General features: G+C 40.8%; 1 non-coding gene across 1 annotated transcript; it reads left to right on the plus strand.

Annotated features, from left to right (window-relative positions):
• The first annotated feature begins 1,578 nt into the window (after window positions 1–1,578).
• On the plus strand, window positions 1,579–1,697 carry LOC123688412. Its single transcript, XR_006749935.1, has one exon. It is a non-coding gene; the product is annotated as a 5S ribosomal RNA (ribosomal RNA).
• The last annotated feature ends 5,803 nt before the right edge of the window (window positions 1,698–7,500 follow it).

The raw sequence follows: 7,500 nt of genomic DNA on the forward strand, positions 1-7,500 counted from the left end.
ACGTTCACGTCCTTTCGCGCCTCTCGATCGTCGTTTACGTGATGCATCGGTCAGCCCTAGTTTACGTGGTGCATCGGTAAGATCGAGTTCACGTTCTGCATCGGTAAGATCCAGTTCACGTGGTGCATCGGTAAGATCGAGATTACGTGGTGCATCGGTAAGATCGAGTTTACGTGGTGCATCGGTAAGATCCAATTCACGTTCTGCATCGGTAAGATCCAGTTCACGTGGTGCATCGGTGAGATCGAGTTTACGTTCTGCATCGGTGTGATCTAGTTTACGTTGTGCATCGGTAAGATCGAGATTACGTGAAGCATCGGTATGATCGAGTTTACGTTCTGCATCGGTCTGGACTTAGAGATATATTTTCGACGTGAAAATGTTCCGATACAACTTTTGAACCAGGATAGTTAGAGAGATGATTTTTTCTGGGATGTACGTTGATTGGGGAATGGATTGTGGAAAATAACTTGCCATGACCGAGGTGTTCTCGAATTTTTTTTTTTTTTCGAAAAATATTTTCTGATTTTGGATTTTACTCAAATTTGATTTCGTTGCCTTCTAATGTGTTCTAAAAGAGTAAATCAGTAATCAGAATCGAAAAATATTTTTCGGATTTTTTTTTTTTTGAAAAAAAATTTTCTGATTTTGGAATTTCCTCAAATTTGATTTGGTTGCCTTCTAATGTGTTTTTAAAGCGTAAATCAGTAATCAGAATCAATATTCATTGTCGACTTTAATTTTTATAAGGAAAAATGTTCACGTCCTTAAACGCCTCCCCATCATTAGCCCGAGTCCAAGTCGATGTCAGTCCCGAGCGGACGGTGTCAGATACTACCTATCGCCCCGGTCTGGACTTGGCGAGGTATTTCGACGTGAAATGTTCCGATACAACTTTTGAACCAGGATAGTTAGAGAGATGATTTCTTCTATGTTGTACGTTGATTGTGGAATGGATTGTGGGAAATAACTTGCCATGACCCAGGTGTTCTTGAATTTTTTTTTTTTTCGAAAAAAATTTTCTGATCTTGAAATTTCCTCAAATCTGATTGCGTTGCCTTCTAATGTGTTCTAAAAGAGTAAATCAGTAATCAGAATCAATATTCATTGTCGACTTTAATTTTTATAAGGAAAAATGTTCACGTCCTTAAACGCCTCTCCATCGTTACCCCGACTCCAAGACGATGTTAGACCGGAGCGGACGGTGTCAGATGCGACCGATCTCCCCGGTCTGGACTTAGCGAGATATTCCGACGTGAAATGTTCCGATACAAAAATTTAACTGTGATAGTTAGAGAGATGGTTCCTTTTGTGATGTACGTTGATTGTGTAATAGAATATGGAAATAAACTTGAGATGACCGAGGTCTTCTGGGATTTTTTTTTTTTTTCGAAAAATATTTTTCGATTTCGGAAATCCCTCAAATTTCATTGAGATATGTCCTAATGTGTTCTTAAAGCTTAAATCAACAATCAGAATTAATATCCAAAAGTTATTTCATTTTTTATGAGGAAAAACGTTCACGTCCTTTCCGCTCCCAAAAAGTGAGATATCATAGAAAATATCGCAATATATGTTGTTTACGGCCATACCACGCTGAAATTGCCAGTTCTCGTCAGAACACTGAAGCCAAGCAGCGTCGGGCGCGGTTAGTACTTGGATGGGTGACCGCTTGGGAACACCGCGTGCTGTAAGCTTTTTTTTTACGTTCTGCATCGGTCTGCCGAGATAACGTGGTGCATCGGTATGATCGAGTTTACGTTCTGCATCGGTAAGATCGAGATTACGTGATGCATCGGTAAGATTGAGATTACGTGGTGCATCGGTAAGATCGAGATTACGTGGTGCATCGGTAAGATCGAGTTTACGTGGTGCATCGGTAAGATCCAATTCACGTTCTGCATCGGTAAGATCCAGTTCACGTGGTGCATCGGTGAGATTGAGATTACGTGGTGCATCGGTAAGATCGAGTTTACGTGGTGCATCGGTAAGATCCAATTCACGTTCTGCATCGGTAAGATCCAGTTCACGTGGTGCATCGGTAAGATTGAGATTACGTGGTGCATCGGTAAGATCGAGTTTACGTGGTGCATCGGTAAGATCCAATTCACGTTCTGCATCGGTAAGATCCAGTTCACGTGGTGCATCGGTAAGATTGAGATTACGTGGTGCATCGGTAAGATCGAGTTTACGTGGTGCATCGGTAAGATCCAATTCACGTTCTGCATCGGTAAGATCCAGTTCACGTGGTGCATCGGTAAGATGGAGATTACGTGGTGCATCGGTAAGATCGAGATTACGTGGTGCATCGGTAAGATCTACTTTACGTTCTGCATCGGTCTGCCCTTGTTTACGTGGTGCATCGGTAAGATCGAGATTACGTGAAGCATCGGTATGATCGAGTTTACGTTCTGCATCGGTCTGCCCGATATTACGTGGTGCATCGGTTCAGCCCTAGTTTACGTTGTGCATCGGTCTGGACTTAGAGATATATTTTCGACGTGAAAATGTTCCGATACAACTTTTGAACCAGGATAGTTAGAGAGATGATTTTTTCTGTGATGTACGTCGATTGGGGAATGGATTGTGGAAAATAACTTGCCATGACCGAGGTGTCCTCGAATTTTTTTTTTTTTCGAAAAAAATTTTCTGATTGTGGAATTTTCTCAAATTTGATTTGGTTGCCTCCTAATGTGTTCTAAAAGAGTAAATCAGTAATAGGAATCGAAAAATATTTTTCGGATTTTTTTTTTTTTCGAAAAAAATTTTCTGATCGTGGAATTTCCTCAAATTCGATTTGGTTGCCTTCTAATGTGTTTTTAAAGCGTAAATCAGTAATCAGAATCAATATTCATTGTCGACTTTAATTTTTATAAGGAAAAATGTTCACGTCCTTAAACGCCTCCCCATCATCAGCCCGAGTCCAAGTCGATGTCAGTCCCGAGCGGACGGTGTCAGATACTACCTATCGCCGAGGTCTGGACTTGGCGAGATATTACGACGTGAAATGTTCCGATACAACTTTTGAACCAGGATAGTTAGAGAGATGATTTCTTCTATGTTGTACGTTGATTGTGGAATGAAATACGGAAAATAACTCGCCATGACCGAGGTGATTACGATTTTTTTTTTTTTTTCGAAAAAAATTTTCTGATCGTGGAATTTTCTCAAATTTGATTTGGTTGCCTCCTTATATGTTCTAATAGCGATAATCAACAATCAGAATCAAAATCCATGATCGGGTTTGATTTTTATAAGGAAAAATGTTCACGTCCTTTTTTTCAACCCCGACTCATTGACGATGTTAGAACCGAGCCGGCGGTGTCAGATACGACCGATCGCCCCGGTCCCGATCGTCATTCACGTTGTGCATCGGTCTGCCCGAGATTACGTGGTGCATCGGTATGATCGAGTTTACGTGGTGCATCGGTAAGATCCAATTCACGTTCTGCATCGGTAAGATCCAGTTCACGTGGTGCATCGGTAAGATGGAGATTACGTGGTGCATCGGTAAGATCGAGATTACGGGGTGCATCGGTAAGATCTACTTTACGTTCTGCATCGGTCTGCCCTTGTTTACGTGGTGCATCGGTAAGATCGAGATTACGTGAAGCATCGGTATGATCGAGTTTACGTTCTGCATCGGTCTGCCCGATATTACGTGGTGCATCGGTTCAGCCCTAGTTTACGTTGTGCATCGGTCTGGACTTAGAGATATATTTTCGACGTGAAAATGTTCCGATACAACTTTTGAACCAGGATAGTTAGAGAGATGATTTTTTCTGTGATGTACGTCGATTGGGGAATGGATTGTGGAAAATAACTTGCCATGACCGAGGTGTCCTCGAATTTTTTTTTTTTTCGAAAAAAATTTTCTGATTGTGGAATTTTCTCAAATTTGATTTGGTTGCCTCCTAATGTGTTCTAAAAGAGTAAATCAGTAATAGGAATCGAAAAATATTTTTCGGATTTTTTTTTTTTTCGAAAAAAATTTTCTGATCGTGGAATTTCCTCAAATTCGATTTGGTTGCCTTCTAATGTGTTTTTAAAGCGTAAATCAGTAATCAGAATCAATATTCATTGTCGACTTTAATTTTTATAAGGAAAAATGTTCACGTCCTTAAACGCCTCCCCATCATCAGCCCGAGTCCAAGTCGATGTCAGTCCCGAGCGGACGGTGTCAGATACTACCTATCGCCGAGGTCTGGACTTGGCGAGATATTACGACGTGAAATGTTCCGATACAACTTTTGAACCAGGATAGTTAGAGAGATGATTTCTTCTATGTTGTACGTTGATTGTGGAATGAAATACGGAAAATAACTCGCCATGACCGAGGTGATTACGATTTTTTTTTTTTTTTCGAAAAAAATTTTCTGATCGTGGAATTTTCTCAAATTTGATTTGGTTGCCTCCTTATATGTTCTAATAGCGATAATCAACAATCAGAATCAAAATCCATGATCGGGTTTGATTTTTATAAGGAAAAATGTTCACGTCCTTTTTTTCAACCCCGACTCATTGACGATGTTAGAACCGAGCCGGCGGTGTCAGATACGACCGATCGCCCCGGTCCCGATCGTCATTCACGTTGTGCATCGGTCTGCCCGAGATTACGTGGTGCATCGGTATGATCGAGTTTACGTGGTGCATCGGTAAGATCCAATTCACGTTCTGCATCGGTAAGATCCAGTTCACGTGGTGCATCGGTAAGATGGAGATTACGTGGTGCATCGGTAAGATCGAGATTACGGGGTGCATCGGTAAGATCTACTTTACGTTCTGCATCGGTCTGCCCTTGTTTACGTGGTGCATCGGTAAGATCGAGATTACGTGAAGCATCGGTATGATCGAGTTTACGTTCTGCATCGGTCTGCCCGATATTACGTGGTGCATCGGTTCAGCCCTAGTTTACGTTGTGCATCGGTCTGGACTTAGAGATATATTTTCGACGTGAAAATGTTCCGATACAACTTTTGAACCAGGATAGTTAGAGAGATGATTTTTTCTGTGATGTACGTCGATTGGGGAATGGATTGTGGAAAATAACTTGCCATGACCGAGGTGTCCTCGAATTTTTTTTTTTTTCGAAAAAAATTTTCTGATTGTGGAATTTTCTCAAATTTGATTTGGTTGCCTCCTAATGTGTTCTAAAAGAGTAAATCAGTAATAGGAATCGAAAAATATTTTTCGGATTTTTTTTTTTTTCGAAAAAAATTTTCTGATCGTGGAATTTCCTCAAATTCGATTTGGTTGCCTTCTAATGTGTTTTTAAAGCGTAAATCAGTAATCAGAATCAATATTCATTGTCGACTTTAATTTTTATAAGGAAAAATGTTCACGTCCTTAAACGCCTCCCCATCATCAGCCCGAGTCCAAGTCGATGTCAGTCCCGAGCGGACGGTGTCAGATACTACCTATCGCCGAGGTCTGGACTTGGCGAGATATTACGACGTGAAATGTTCCGATACAACTTTTGAACCAGGATAGTTAGAGAGATGATTTCTTCTATGTTGTACGTTGATTGTGGAATGAAATACGGAAAATAACTCGCCATGACCGAGGTGATTACGATTTTTTTTTTTTTTCGAAAAAAATTTTCTGATCGTGGAATTTTCTCAAATTTGATTTGGTTGCCTCCTTATATGTTCTAATAGCGATAATCAACAATCAGAATCAAAATCCATGATCGGGTTTGATTTTTATAAGGAAAAATGTTCACGTCCTTTTTTTCAACCCCGACTCATTGACGATGTTAGAACCGAGCCGGCGGTGTCAGATACGACCGATCGCCCCGGTCCCGATCGTCATTTACGTTGTGCATCGGTCTGCCCGAGATTACGTGGTGCATCGGTCTGGACTTAGAGATATATTTTCGACGTGAAAATGTTCCGATACAACTTTTGAACCAGGATAGTTAGAGAGATGATTTTTTCTGTGATGTACGTCGATTGGGGAATGGATTGTGGAAAATAACTTGCCATGACCGAGGTGTCCTCGAATTTTTTTTTTTTTTTCGAAAAAAATTTTCTGATCGTGGAATTTTCTCAAATTTGATTTGGTTGCCTCCTAATGTGTTCTAATAGCGATAATCAACAATCAGAATCAAAATCCATGGTCGGGTTTGGTTTTTATAAGGAATAATGTTCACGTCCTTTTTTTCAACCCCGACTCATTGACGATGTTAGAACCGAGCCGGCGGTGTCAGATACGACCGATCGCCCCGGTCCCGATCGTCATTTACGTTGTGCATCGGTCTGCCCGAGATTACGTGGTGCATCGGTCTGGACTTAGAGATATATTTTCGACGTGAAAATGTTCCGATACAACTTTTGAACCAGGATAGTTAGAGAGATGATTTTTTCTGGGATGTACGTTGATTGGGGAATGGATTGTGGGAAATAACTTGCCATGACCGAGGTGTTCTCGAATTTTTTTTTTTTTTTCGAAAAAAATTTTCTGATCGTGGAATTTTCTCAAATTTGATTTGGTTGCCTCCTAATGTGTTCTAATAGCGATAATCAACAATCAGAATCAAAATCCATGGTCGGGTTTGGTTTTTATAAGGAATAATGTTCACGTCCTTTTTCGCCTATGTTCTTTTTCGACGTGAAATGTTCCGATACAACTTTTGAACCAGGATAGTTAGAGAGATGATTTTTTCTGGGATGTATGTTGATTGACGTACGAAACTTGGAAAAAAATAGAAAAGACCGAGGTACTCTAGAAAAAAAAATTTATTGAAAATATTTTTTTGATTTCGGAATTAATTCGAAATTCATTCAGATGTCTTCTATCAATATCGCGAAAGAAAAATCAATAATCAGAATCGATATTCATCTAAGATTATTTCCTTCTGGATTGTGTTAACATTCGGTACGATCTTGTCTACGTGATGCATCGGTTTGTTTCTCGGCTCTTGTGAGCAAGTTGGACACTCGAGACGGCCTCCATCGATCGGATTAGGCGGGCTTTAATGTTAACGTGCTGCATCGGTGTGATCTTGTTTACGTCATGCATCGGTATGGCTTTAAATCGCGCCCTAGGGTCGTTCACGTCATGCATCGGTGGCACAAAAAAAAGACGCCGATGCATGACGTGAGCCGACTTTTCGGCTCGATTTAAGATACCGATGCATGACGTGAACGACTTTACGGCGCGATTTAAGATACCGATGCATGACGTGAACCGACTTTTCGGCATGAAGTCAGCTAAAATTATCGTGTGCATCTTGGGTCGGTCCACGTACCGTAGATCAGAGAGGGACGACGTACATACATCGGATACATTTGTATCCAACAAGTTACGATCGTCGTCTGATCCAGCGGTAATCGGACCTACTCTCGTGAATTTATTTTGCCCCTTGAATAATTTTGTACCGATGCACGACGTGAAGTCGACTTTTCGGCATGGTTTAAGCTAAAATTATCGTGTGCATCTTGGGTAGGCCCACTTACTACAGATCTGAGACGGACGACGTACATACATCGGATACATTCG

Source organism: Harmonia axyridis, chromosome X (assembly GCF_914767665.1).
Source record: "Harmonia axyridis chromosome X, icHarAxyr1.1, whole genome shotgun sequence".
Taxonomy (NCBI): Eukaryota; Metazoa; Arthropoda; class Insecta; order Coleoptera; family Coccinellidae; genus Harmonia; species Harmonia axyridis.